At 46.3% G+C, this 14,555-nt stretch overlaps 1 pseudogene; it reads left to right on the top strand.

Annotated features, from left to right (window-relative positions):
• The first annotated feature begins 8,345 nt into the window (after positions 1-8,345).
• Positions 8,346-14,184, top strand: LOC140494409 (large ribosomal subunit protein eL28-like; annotated as a pseudogene).
• Positions 14,185-14,555: the final 371 nt, after the last annotated feature.

The raw sequence follows: 14,555 nt of genomic DNA, 5'->3' as shown, positions 1-14,555 counted from the left end.
CTAGCAGGGGTAAGCTGCAGTGACCGGGTCTTTGGCATGAGGTCCGGCTCTGAGGCTCAGAAGGGAAAGGGGGAGAGGAGGAGAGCACTAGTTATAGGAGACTCTATAGTTAGAGGGAGGGACAGGCAGTTCTGTGGACATGGGCGAGACTCTCGGATGGTTTGTTGCCTCCTGGGTGCCAGGGTCCGAGACGTCTCGGTCCGTGTCTTCAGAATCCTTAAGGGGGAGGGTGTGCAGCCAGAAGTTGTGGTGCACATTGGCACCAATGACATAGGTAGGAAGAGGGGTGGGGAGGTCATTCAGGAGCTCAGGGAGTTAGGCTGGAAGCTAAAAGCTAGAACGGACAGAGTCGTCATCTCTGGGTTGTTGCCGGTGCCACGTGACAGTGAGACAAGGAATAGGGAGAGAGTGCAGTTGAACACGTGGCTGCAAGGATGGTGTAGGAGGGAGGGCTTCAGGTACTTGGACAATTGGACTGCATTCTGGGGAAGGTGGGACCTGTACAAGCAGGACGGGTTGCACCTGAACCAGAAGGGCACCAATATCCTGGGGGGTAGGTTTGCTAGCACTCTTCGGGGGGGTTTAAACTAATTTGGCAGGAGGATGGGATCCGGACTTGTAGTCCAGCAAGTAGGCTAGCTGTTTGTCAGGATGTCCAAGAATGTAGGGAGGCTGTGGAGAAGGTAGCACTGACAGGGAATATTTGCGGACACGGAGATGGGCTCAAGTGCGTATACTTCAACGCAAGGAGTTTCAGAAATAAGGTGGGTGAACTTAAGGATCGGTACTTGGGACTACAATGTTGTGGCCATCACGGAAACGTGGATAGAAGAGGGACAGGAATGGTTGTTGGAGGTTCCTGGTTACAGATGTTTCAGTAAGATTAGGGGGGGTGGTAAAAAAGGAGGAGGGGTTGGCGTTGCTAATTAGAAATGGTATAACGGCTGCAGAAAGGCAGTTCGAGGGGGATCTGCCTTTGGAGGTAGTATGGGCTGAAGTCAGAAATAGGAAAGGAGCAGTCACCTTGTTGGGTGTTTACTATAGGCCCCCCAATAGCAGCAGAGATGTGGAGAAACAGATTGGGAAACAGATTTTGGAAAGGTGCAGAAGCCACAGGGTAGTAGTCATGGGCAATTTCAACTTCCCAAATATTGATTGGAAGCTCTTTAGATCAAGTAGATTGGATGGGGCGGTGTGTTTGTGCAGTGTGTCCAGGAAGCTTTTCTAACTCAGTATGCAGATTGTCCGACCAGAGGGGAGGCCATATTGGATTTGGTACTTGGTAACGAACCGGGACAAGTGATGGGCTTGTTAGTGGGTGAACATTTTGGTGATGGTGACCACAATTCTGTGACTTGCACCTTGGTTATGGAGAGAGATAGGTGCGTGCAACAGGGTAGATTTTACAATTGGGGGAAGGGTAAATCTGATGCTGTAAGACAGGATCTGAGGAGCATAAATTGGGAGTACAGGCTGTCAGGGAAGGATGTCGTGGAAATGTGGAACTTTTTCAAGGAACAGATACATATCAAGGACACGTCGTATGTACCTGTCAGGCAGGAAAGAGATGGTCGTGTGAGGGAACCTTGGTTGACGAGGGAGGTTGAATGTCTTGTATAGAGGAAGAAGGAAGCTTACATAAGATTGAGGAAACAAGGTTCAGACAGAGCATTGGAGGGATACAGGATAACCAGAAGGGAGCTGAAGAAAGGGATTAGGAGAGCTAAGAGAGGGCATGAAAAATCTTTGGCGGATAGGATCAAAGATAACCCCAAGGCATTTTATGCGTATGTGAGAAACATGAGAATGACGAGAACAAGGGTAGGTCCAATCAAGGACAGTAATGGGAGACTGTGTATTGAGTCGGAAGAGATAGGAGAGGTCTTGAATGAGTATTTTTCATCAGTATTTACAAACGAGAGGGACCGTATTGTTGAAGAGGAGAGTGTGAAACGGACTGGTAAGCTAGAAGAGATACTTGTTAGGAAGGAAGATGTGTTGGGCATTTTGAACAACTTGAGGATAGACAAGTCCCCCGGGCCTGACAGGATATATCCTAGGATTATGTGGGAAGCAAGAGAGGAAATTGCAGAGCCGTTGGCAATGATCTTTTCGTCTTCACTGTCAACGGGGGTGGTACCAGGGGACTGGAGAGTGGCGAATGTTGTGCCCCTGTTCAAAAAAGGGAATAGGGATAACCCTAGGAATTACAGGCCAGTTAGTCTTACTTCGGTGGTAGGAAAAGTAATGGAAAGAGTACTGAGGGATAGGATTTATGAGTATCTGGAAAGACACTGCTTGATTAGGGATAGCCAACACGGATTTGTGAAGGGTAGGTCTTGCCTTACAAGTCTTATTGAATTCTTTGAGGAGGTGACCAAGCATGTGGATGAGGGTAGAGCAGTGGATGTAGTGTACATGGATTTTAGAAAGGCATTTGATAAGGTTTCCCCATGGTAGGCTTATGCGGAAAGTCAGGAGGTATGGGATAGAGGGAAATTTGGCCATTTGGATAGAAAACTGGCTAACCGGTCATAGTCAGAGAGTGGTCATAGATGGTAAATATTCAGCCTGGAGCCCAGTTACAAGTGGAGTTCCGCAGGGATCAGTTCTGGGTCCTCTGCTGTTTGTAATTTTTATTAATGACTTGGAAGAGGGAGTCGAAGGGTGGGTCAGTAAATTTGCAGATGATACAAAGATTGGTGGAGTTGTGGATAGTGAGGAGGGCTGTTGTCGGTTGCAAAGAGACTTAGATATGATGCAGAGCTGGGCTGAGGAGTGGCAGATGGAGTTCAACCCTGTCAAGTGTGAGGTTGCCCTTTTTGGAAGGACAAATAAGGATGCAGAATACAGGATTAATGGTAGGGTTCTTAGTAAGGTGGAGGAGCAGAGGGATCTTGGGGTCTATGTGCATAGATCTTTGAAAGTTGCCACTCAGGTGGATAAAGCTTGTAAGAAGGCCCTATGGTATATTAGTGTTCATTCGCAGAGGGATTGAATTCAAGAGTCGTGAAGTGATGTTGCAGCTGTACAGGACCTTGGTTAGGCCACATTTGGAATACTGTGTGCAATTCTGGTCGTCTCTCTTTAAGAAAGATGTGAAAGCTTTGGAGAGGGTGCAGAGAAGAGTTACCAGGATGTTGCCTGGAATGGAGAATAGGTCGTACGAGAATAGGTTGAGAGTGCTAGGCCTTTTCTCATTGGAACGGCGAAGGATGAGGGGTGACTTGATAGAGGTTTATAAGATGATCAGAGGAATAGATAGAGTAGACAGTCAGAAACTTTTTCCCCAGGTACAACAGAGTGTTACAAGGGGACATAAATTTAAGGTGAAGGGTGGAAGGTATAGGGGGGATGTCAGGGGTAGGTTCTTTACCCAGAGAGTGGTGGGGGCATGGAATGCGCTGCCTGTGGGAGTGGCAGAGTCAGAATCATTGGCAACCTTTAAGCGGCAATTGGATAGGTACATGCATGGGTGCTTAAGCTAGGACAAATGTTCAGCACAACATCGTGGGCTGAAGGGCCTGTTCTGTGCTGTATTGTTATATGTTGTATGTTCTATTTCTGATCAAATATGTTGCAATATGTTGGGATGGCATGGTGGCTCAGTGGATAGGACTGCTGCCTCACAGCTCCAGGGATCAGGGTTTGATTCCAGCCTCGGGCGACTGTCTGTGTGGAATTTGCATATTCTCTCCACGAGTGCGTGGGTTTCCTCCTGGCACTCCAGCTTCCTCCCACAATCCAAAGCTGTGCAGGTTAACTGGCCTTGTTAAATTGCCCACAGTTTAGTTTAGTTTCCGTACAGTGTGGAAACAGGACCTTCGGCCCAACCAGTCCACACTGACCCTCTGAAGAGTAACCCACCCAAACCCATTTCCTTCTGACTAATGCACCTAACACTATGGACAATTTAGAATGGCCAATTCACCTGACCTGCACATCTTTGGACTGTGGGAGGAAACCGGAGCACCTGGAGGAAACTCACGCAGACACGAGGAGAATGTGCAAACTCCACACAGATAGTCAGCCAAGGCTGGAATTGAACCTGGTGCTGTGAGGCAACAATGCTAGCCACTGAGCCACCGAGCCACCGTGCTGCTCCCCCCCCCACCCCACTGTCTTCAGGGATGTGTAGGTTAGGTGCGTTATTCAGGGGTAAATGTAGAGTAAGAGGGTAGGAGGATTGGTCTCAGTGATTACTCTTTGGAGGGGTGGTGTGGATTTTTTGGGCCAAATGGCCTGTTTCCACTCTGTAGGGAAACAAGGTGGCTCTGAAGGAGTTAATCTTTGGTGCATTAAGCTCTACCCATTCTTTAGATGTCACTCATTCTTCAGATAGAGGTGGTTGAGATCTCTTTGAGACCTAGCAAGTAAATGTAAGCTGTACCTGTTGCTATAATGCAATAGACTACCTTGTGATACAAGACAAATAAGGGAAATCATGTTTGACAAATCCACTGGAATTCTTCAAGGATATAACTAATAGATTTGATTAGGGGGAGTCAGTGAATTGGGTTTATTTGGACTTTCAGAAGACTTTTGACAAAGTCTCACATAAGAGATTAATGTGCAAACTTAAAATGCATGGGATTGGGGTAGTTTCTTGAGATGGATAGAAAATTGGTTATCAGACAGACAACAAAGACGAAGACAAAATGGATCTTTTTCTAAGTGGCAAGCAGTGACTTGTGGGGTACTGAAAGGATTGGTACAGGGACCCCAGCTATTGATAATATATGCTGATGGTTTAGATGAGGCGACTAAATGTAAAATCTCCAAATTTGTAGATGGTACAGAGCTGGGTGGAAGGATGAGCTGTGAGGAGGATGCTGGGATGTTGCAGTGTGATTTGGACAGGCTGAATAAGTGGGCAAATGCACAGCAGATACGGCATAATGTGGATCAATGTGAGGTTATCCCCTTCAGTAGCAAAAATCAGAAGGCAGATTATTATTCGAATGGAGAGAGGGAATGATTGATAAGATCTTGTGGGCCAGCATAGGTGCAGCAGACAGTAAAGAAGACAAGCTGTATGTTGGCTTTATAGTGTGAGGATTCAAAAACAGGGACAAAATTGCTACAGTTATATAGACCATTGGTGAGGCCACACCTGGAATAATGTATGCAGTTATGGTCTCCTCATCAGAGGAAGGACGTTCTTGCTATAGAGGGAGTGCAGCTAAAGTTTCCCAAGTTGGTTCCTGGGATGGCAGGGTATTGAGTTGGTTAGGATTGTGGTAGAAAAGTGTGGTGCTGGAGAAGCACAGCAGGTCAGGCAGCATCTGAGGAGCAGGAGAGTTGACATTTCGGGCATATTCATCAGGAACGTCCAGGCTTATGCCCAAACCTTCGATTCTCCTGCTCCTCGGATACTGCCTGGCCTGCTGTGCTTCTCCAGCACCACACCTTTTGACTCTGACTCTCCAGCATCTGCCGTCCTCATTTTCTCCTTGGGTTCGGATTGTATTCACTGGAGTTTAGAAGGATATGGATTTCTCAGAAACCTATAAAAATCTAACAGGACTCGACAGGGTAGACACGGGCAGGACGGATGTTCCGATGGGGAGGGTCCAGAACCAGGAATCATAGTTAAAGATAAGAGGGTAAACCTTTTAGGAGTGAGAAGAGGAGAATTTTCTTCACCTAGAGAGTGGACTTCTCTGCCACAGAAAGTGGTTGAGGCCAAAACATTGTTCTAAGGGGATTAAAGAATATGGGGGGAGGGCATTCAGCTCGATGGTCAGGCTGTGATCATATTGAATGGTGGAGCAGGTTCAAAGGAGTCAGAGTAGATCATTCGATCCAATCTTCTATGTTCCTGTTTAGACACAGCAGTGTTCTATTCTCAGTAATTAATAATTAGGTAGATCCCAGACTCATTCAGAAAGAAGGATTAGCAGCAGTGAACTACCCAAACCAGCATCCAACAGAATATTCCTTTTTGCAGATTCTTTACTATGCATCAGAGCCATGATCTGGAAGCACAAGGGAACTCCGGCCTCCTATGATGCTATCCTACATTGGGATACTTTGCACTTGTTATTATTCCAGTCACTGAAGTATTGTGTCTCAGAGGAGCAGTGGATTCCTTGGTCTATTTGAGTGTGTGCAACCTCACTCAAGTGATAGATTATGAAGGTCTCTCTTTATTTTTTTCTCTCTCTCTCTCTCCCTACTAAATGAAAGGCTTGCAATTTTAAACCACATTCTACGACCTCAGGAGATTATGAACTGCTTCAGTCAATGAAGTAATTTTTTTCTTCCAGTTTTGTTGTCGTTGCGAAGTCAGAAACATACAGCTAATGTGTCCGCGGCAAGTCCCCACAAACAGCAATGTGGTAATGAGCAAACATTCTGACAATGGCTGAGGGATAAATATTGACAAGGATAACTGGGGATGTTCGCCGTTGATTACACAATACTCAGCACCTTTTGCGACTCCTCAGATACTAATGCGACAAGATCTGGACAATATCCAGACTTGGGCTGACAAGTGGCAGGTCACATTCATTCCACACAGATGTCAGACTCTGACCATGACCAATAAGAGCTGAAAATGTGTTGCTGGAAAAGCGCAGCAGGTCAGGCAGCACCCAAGTAGCAGGAGAATCGACGTTTCAGGCATGAGCCCTTCTTCAGGAATGAGCCTCGATTCTCCTGCTCCTTGGATGCTGCCTGACCTGCTGCGCTTTTCCAGCAACACATTTTCGGCTCTGATCTCCAGCATCTGCAGTCCTCATGACCAATAAGAGACAATCTCAGCACTGCCTCTTGACATTCAATGGCGTTACCATCACTGAATATCCCACAATCAACATCCTGGGGGTATCATTGACCAGAAATTCAATTGGACACACCACATAAACAAAGTGGTCACATGAGGAGGTCAGAGTCTAGGAATACTGCAGCGCATAACTCACCTCCTACTCCCCAAAACCTGTCCACCATCACAAGGCACAAGTCAGGAGTTTGATGGAATGCTCCCCTCTTGCCTGAATAGGTGTAGTGCCAACAACACTCAAGAAGTTTGACACCATCAGGACAAAGCAGCCCACTTGATTGGCACCACATCCACAAACATCAAATCTCTCCACCACTGACACTCAGTAGCAGCAGTGTGTACTAACTACAAGATGCACTGCAGAAGTTCGCCAAAAATCTTCAGATACCACCTTCTAAACCCACGACCACTCTCATCAAGAAGGCCAAGGGTAGCAAATACATGGGAACACCATCAACTTCAAGTTTCCCTCCAAACCACTCACCATTCAGACCTGAAAATATATCACCATTCCTCATTGTCACTGTGTCAAAATCCTGGAATTCCCTCCCTGATGGCAGTGTGGGTCAATGCACAGCAGGTGGACGGCAGTGGTTCAAGATTTCAGCTCACCACCACCTTCTCAAGGGCAAATAGGGACAGCCAATAAATGCTGGCCCAGTGAGTGACATCCACATCTCACAAATGAAGGAAAACTCCCCCATGGGTTGTCAATTATGTCCTGCAGCATCTGTTACATCCAACGGAAAGGGCCTAAATGGTCTTAATGCCTCAGCTGAAAGAGATCACCTCTGACAATGCAGCCTTCCCTCAGTATGGTGTGTCAGCTTGGACGTTGTTTACAAGAGGAAAAATTTTAAGTATGGCATTTGTTATGAAGATGTTGGTGTACTGTAGCTTTAGGAAAGTTAAAAGCTAGCAGTGACAGCACCAAGTGTTCTCAATAAGATACAATATAACGTTCTCCAGCTATTGGGGTAGCTAGGGTAGCTGGTTGCCAGGAAACAACAAAACAGATTCAAATTAGGCCAATCAGTTTAAATTATACCCCGAAAAATACCAAACTACAATCCAGTTTGAATTTAGTATATTGACAATCTTAAAAGCCAATGACACAATCTAATACTTTGGAGGAATAAGACTGGGCAAAATTGAACAATTGAGAGGAGAACTGCCCAGCTACCAGCATGTAAAAAGACTGCCCGAAAAATAGCTCACTCAAAGGTACCTTTATCAATCAGTAACCTGTGAAGCAGAATCCCGAAGAAGACACAGGAAGATCCAAATAGAATACCTGAAAGCTGCCTAGTTTTGAGATATTTTTGTCAATTTTAATTGGGAGTTTTATCAGACTAGTATTGTTGAAGAGGAAGGTAAACGATAGGTTAGAGGATGGAGTTGTAAATAGTTGTTAGTTTATTATTCTCTCTTATATTTTAAGAAATAAAGTTATTAACTTTTACTTTAAATGCTTCTTGGCCTCTCGAATTTTGACAGAATACTGCACGGGATAAATCTTTTCTGTGTTGCTGGTTTTAAATTAAGCAGGAGGGTTTACCCCATGTCGTAACACATTGAGCATGTTAAATTGTGTCATATCTGTCAATATCCTGGGCTTGTCACCTTCTGGGCATATCCTGTGCTTCTTAGCTCAATTTTTTTTTGTTCTGTAAATTGCTCAGCAAAGCATGTGCCAAATAAGCTGGACATTCTCACCAGCTGCCAGGGTCAACAGTTCTGTCGTTACATTTAAAGGCCAACTGCTTACCATTTGGCTCACTGCAAACCAGGAAAATTCCTTCAGCTTGTGCCAGCCACCCCAAGACCCCCCGAAGTGTCTTCAAAGAAGCCTAAGTTGGTGCCCATCTGACATTGCTGGATGGCGTCACTGTTAGAAGGTACATCCTTTTCACAACTGACCACCATCCCTTTAGACTCAGAGCCTGAGCTAAGATTTCAGCACAGGTCAGCGCCACCCTCAAAGACTGGGAAGTACTGCAAGAACAATGTCAACAAACTCCATGTGTTCCACAGGGTAAATGTCATCACCTTCACTCTGCGGCCACATACTCACTCAGGTCCATCACAGAGGCTGACCGTGCCACCGCACAGGCATCTAAGGGACAGCCTCTGCCCACAAACCTCAGCATCTCACATGTGACATACAGTCAAGGGCTCACAATCACCACATCTTCACAAACCTCTAACCCTTCCTGCCCACTGTGGTTCTACCTTCTGGGAATGGCTCACTAACTTGACATGGTTTTGCATGACCACAAACCATTCCCATCACACTGAATCCTTCTCTTTTCCTCATTGAGGGCATCATTGGCCTACAACTTGGCTGAGAAGGCAAAGACCACCGTGGGCTGGGAAGAGGGGTTACAGATTTGCTGGCCACATCCACTTTAAGGACAGGGCTATTAGACTGGCAGAGGAAGGCAGCGTCAGCCCTTGCAACATTGTGCCCTATTCTTCCCCAGTGTGCAGGAAGGCAAGCACATAGCTCTGCATCAGCATCTCTCAGGTCCAGCTGAAAGTTCAGTAGCTAGCCGCTATGCGCTCAGACCTGCTCCGACTCTGGATGTTCAGTATCAATGGCAAGGCAACAATGAGGATGAGGCACTGTGATCTCAATCCAGATAAGATATAGTCACAGAATTAGGCCATTGGGCCCCTCAAATCTGCTTCTATATTTAATCATGGCTGATGTGTTTCTCAACCCCATTCTCCTGACTCCTTGCCACAATCTTTGATCCCCTTACTAATCAAGAACGTCTCTACAGCCCTCTGTGACAATGCATTCGGCAGGTTAACCACCCTCTAGAACTGAGATGAGGAGGAATTTCTTCAGCCAAAGGGTCAACCCTTCACCCTGAGTCTGTGCCCTCAGGTACTAATCTTTCCTACTTGAGGAAACATCTTCTCCACGTCCACTCTGGCCAGGACTCTCAGTACTCTGCACATTTCAATTAGATCCCCCGCTGGCCCGGTTCCTTCTAATCTCCATCAAGTACAGACCGAGAGTCCTCAACTGCTCCTTTGATCAAGCTTATAATCCTCCTCTGGACTCCCCCCTACATTAGCACATCCTTCCGTAGATACGGAGCCCAAAACCACTCAAAATATTCCAGTTCTGCTCTGACCAGAGCTTTATACAGCTTCAGCAGTACATCACTGCTCTTGTATTCTAGCCTCTTGACATGAATGGTAATATTGTTTTTGCGTTCCTAACTGCCAAGTGAACCTGCATGTTAATCTTAAGAGAATCCTGAACTAGGACTCTCAAGTCCCTTTGTGCTTGAGATTTCCAAAGCTTTTCTCTATTTCGGAAACAGTCTACACCTCCATTCTTCCTGCCAAAGTGCATAACCTCAAACATTCGCTCATTGTATCCCACTTGCCACTACTTGGCTCACTCTACCAGCCTGTTCAAGTCCTTCTGCAGCCTACTCACTTTCTCAACACTACCTGTCCCTCCACCGATCTTGGGATCATCTAACAAACTTAGCAACAGTCCTCATCCAGATCGTTAATGTATAATGTGTATAGTTGTGGTGCTGACCCCTGTGGAATTCCACTGGTCACCAGCTGCAATCCGGAAAAAGACACATTTATCCCCACTCACCGCCTTCTGCCAGTCAGCCAATCCTCTATCCATACCAGTACTTGTCCACCTTCTCATGTAGGTGGGTGATATCATCTGGAGCTCATGGTGGAGGAACAACTGACAGGCATCCCAGTAGCTTCTTTATAGTGCACCCCAGAGGTGCTTTGCCCCTCTAAGTCTCCCCTGCCAGAGAAGGGCTGGCCTGAGAAGGGGGAGTCCAGACCTGTACAGCAGACTCTCAGCAGGCTAAGCCTCTTGAGGCTGGAAATCCCCAGAGTATGGCCACCACCTTGTTCGATTGAAGGGGACACAACAGGTGGCAGGATCCATCCCAGCAGCAAAAGGCAGGCCTGCACTTAGAAACAATGTGAGAGAGAGCGAGAGCAAGAAAAACCCCTTCCAAGGGGACATCCATAGCACGGGTGTTGAATTATTAAGAAGCACTTTTGTAAATATATTTGTTCTGTTGTCAGTTGTAGTCTCTTTGTCCCAATAAGAGCGGAGATGATGGTCCTCCAAAGTAAAAGACGTGGACCCTCTTCAAACAGCAGAAGATACGCCATGATTCAAGCAGTACCTCTTTCATCATCTAAGTGGGTGACTAGAGATTGTTTTATCCAACAGGGAGCCACACACCTAAAAGCTGGGAATTGCAATCAAGAGACACAGGAAACTCAGGAACACTGCAAATCGTGATAAAGTCCAGGGACAACCACAAGATAAAGGAGCAGATGTAGGCCATTCTGCCCACCAGGTCTGCTTCACCTTTCATTGAGATCATGGCTGATCTGATAGTCCTCAGCAACACTTTCCTGTATTTTCTCTATAACCCTTGAGATAGAACCTGATGCGCTCAACTCCTGGACATCCCACATGCACTGTATTGGTTGAATCTGTCATGTGTCTACAGGCTCCAAGAGGGAAAGGTCTGTCCCTAGTCTGGGGTTCTCACAGCAACGCTGCAATATTTAAGGGTGTGAGGTGCAAAATGGATAAATCACATGTCAATTTACCAGAACCAAGCAGAGGAAACAAATCCACACTGTGCAGCCTATGGCCGTGGAAGAATTGTCAAGTGAAGATGCAGAGGCATTGCAAGGATATAGTGAAAGCACATTGCATTCTGCAGCGCTGCTGAGGTGCTGAGAGGAATAAGGTGCTTAAGGAGCGGTCTCAGCATGTGGGTAAACTCGGGTGTATTCATAAGGGAGCGGGCTCCTTTGTCTTTGATGCAAGGATCATTTGGGCACAAACATCCAGGTAGTGGAAGTGTTCCCTGTATCATCGCTGCTTTAGGGCAAGACATGTGCACTTTAGCTTTCACAAGGGTGAAACCAAAGCCACAGTTAAAAGGAAAAGTGCGCATTTTATTGCATAGATAAATCAAACACAAAAACAAATCAATACTTGAAGAGTGTGGCACACAGCAAGCAGAGGAAATAATAACAGGAACAGAAAATGTCTCAACACAGATGAGTCATCCCAGACGCAGGTGGCTATAGAGTGTGCAGGGCACTCTGCTCTGTCACTCACCAGCCATCCTTGAGTGCGCTAAGTGCCTTTGAAAGAGGCTGGCACGTGTGAGGGTTCCAGGTTGTACGAGTTCTGGCAGCTCCTTGGATATCAATGCAGACTTGCAACATCTGGCTGCTGTGGCCACAAGTGATTTGAACATTAAGGGAGCAGAATCATTCAGTGTTCACAAAAGAAGGCCAGTTGACGTAGAGTGCTTGGATTGCTATGTGGGTGTATTTGTTTGCACACTGTCCTTGTGAGAAACTAATGATGGTCGCAATTCCTAATGCCCTCACTCTCTAACTAGTCACAACATGGGGTTAAGAGGTCAACTGATGGGTTTTGGCTGAGACAGCATCCGTGATGTTCAAGATGCACTTTAGGACAAAAGAACTAGGAGCAGGAGTAGGCAATTCAGCCCCTCAAGCTTCCTCCAGCATTGAATATGATCAGTACTATGTACTATGTACCTGAAATGATCCACTGACAGATTAATTCAAGGCAGCTTTTACCTTTCAGGCTACAAGGGTGGCATTGTTACCAAATCCTTATCCAGCAACTGGGGTAGATCTGACACAATGACTCGGGAGACCCTTAGTTGTCTTCTGCACTGCCTGTCAGTTCTCTGCAGATATCTATAGCTCAGCCAGAGGATCTTGGTGTGCAGCAAACCACGCCTCATCCTTGCCCTGTTGCATTCCCCTATGGAGGCTGTGTGATGGCCAATGCCAACTATTGCTCTTACTTTTGTTGCTGATGAAGTTACCTCTGGTATCCATTGCAGCAGTTCAGTTGCTGGAGCACTGCAAGAGGAAGAGAAGAATTGATCTCCACTGTGTTTCCTCAGCCTGCAGCCAATCTGTGAGAACAGTAAATAAAGGTAAAGTCAACATAGTCCTATCAGATCATTGGGACTGCTATCTCATTAGAGAGCAAGATGACTGATGGTGATTTAACCTGAGGGTCACCACGCCTCAGGTGAGAGGGGAGGTTGAGAAGGAATGTCCTTCCTATTGACCAGTCTTAGTAAAGGGAAATCTTTCCCCATTAAGCTCCAGGTTCTGTCCTCACTGAAGGCAGTTATTGTTAAGAGGACAGCTCTTTCCCACCAACCTCAAAGAAGTTTGGAGGCATGTACTGCAGGATTACCTCGAATGTGATAATACCACTTCTTATGTACATTAGTGACTCTGATCTTATTTAAGGTTCCCCAGAAATAGTCCCTGTGTGGGACTGGAATAATCAGATGTTAGGAGTGCCCTCCCATCAGCCAGCCCTATCACAGGAGCCCTGTCCCACCAGCCTTCACCTTGGAGGAGAGGATGGGCAGGTTCAAAGTCACCTGCAATCTGGGGCACAGTGGGCCTTGGTCAAGGGGGTGAATGTGATATTGAGTGGGTGTGCCATGCTCCATTGACTCTTGTTGATCTCAGAGTTCACAAGACGGCAACTCAGTCACAATACTCTCTCGATCAGTCCCTCATGGGATTGGGTCAGAATTGAACAGTATGAGAAGAATTCTGATTGGCATCAGAACTGATGAGACTCTTCTTCAAAACCTCTTCAGTTCCAACTCAAAATGTTAACTCTGTTTCTCTCTTCACGGATACTGCCAGACTTGCAGTGTTTCTCCAGCATTCTCTGTGTTTGTTCCAGATTTCCAGCATCCATAGTATTTTGCTTTTATCTGCATTGAATGAGGAACAGTGACATTGTGATTCACTGGGAATTGAAGACAGATAAATGGTTTGAGTGGACGATAACTGGACTTCTGATTGTTGAAGGACCCCTTTCGCTGGCTTCACATTCAACCCAGAATTCCGAACCCCTTTCAAAAAGATGGCGGACGGCGGCGGTGAGACAAGGGGGGAAGATGATCATCCAGAACTGCTCCAGTTTCCTGAATAAAAGGAACCATCAGGTCTACATCACATAGTCCAACAATCTGAAGTCCAAAAACTCCTTCCCTTACAATGGACTTATTCACCTCAGAGCTGTGGGCGTAGAGCCTGCAGCTGATGGGAAAGGAGTGGTAGTTGTCCTCAAAAAGCGAGCAGGTCAACGTAAGCCAGCAACTTCCTATGAAAAGATCACGATCAACAAGAATAGCCTCACTACCCTAAATAGTTTGCGACACATCATCCACAAGAACAAATACCGAAAGGACCCACGCGTGGCCGCACTTCGACGTGCTAGCGCCATTCTGAAGAGCCAGAAGCCAGTTGTTGTCAAGAAGAAGTGCACTTGGGCTACCAAGAGTGCATAAACTTGGAAAGGTTGGGACATGTTTTATGACTAAAATAAAGGAGAATCTTGAGAGAAAATAATAAACAGGGGTTCTGTTCACTCAGAGCTGGCTTGGAGGGAGTTGGATCAGTGTCAAGGTCCATCCACTTGTAAATAAAGGGTGACTTGGAGATGGCATACTGGCCTGTGTGGAGTTATTTCAGTCACATTTCTGAAATGGCCATATTTCCAATGTGGAGAAAGTGAGGACTGCAGATGCTGGAGAGTCAGAGTTGAAAAGTGTGGCATTGGAAAAGCACAGCAGGTCAGGCAGATTCCAAGGAGGGTCAATGTTTCAGGCATAAGCCCTTCATCAGGAATGTGGAGGGGTAAGGGGCTGAGAAAAGGCAATAGGTGGAG

The sequence above is a fragment of the Chiloscyllium punctatum genome, chromosome 24 (assembly GCF_047496795.1).
Source record: "Chiloscyllium punctatum isolate Juve2018m chromosome 24, sChiPun1.3, whole genome shotgun sequence".
In the NCBI taxonomy this organism is placed as follows: Eukaryota; Metazoa; Chordata; class Chondrichthyes; order Orectolobiformes; family Hemiscylliidae; genus Chiloscyllium; species Chiloscyllium punctatum.
Note: the sequence above shows the minus strand (reverse complement) of the source record. Positions and strands in the feature narration are given on the sequence as shown.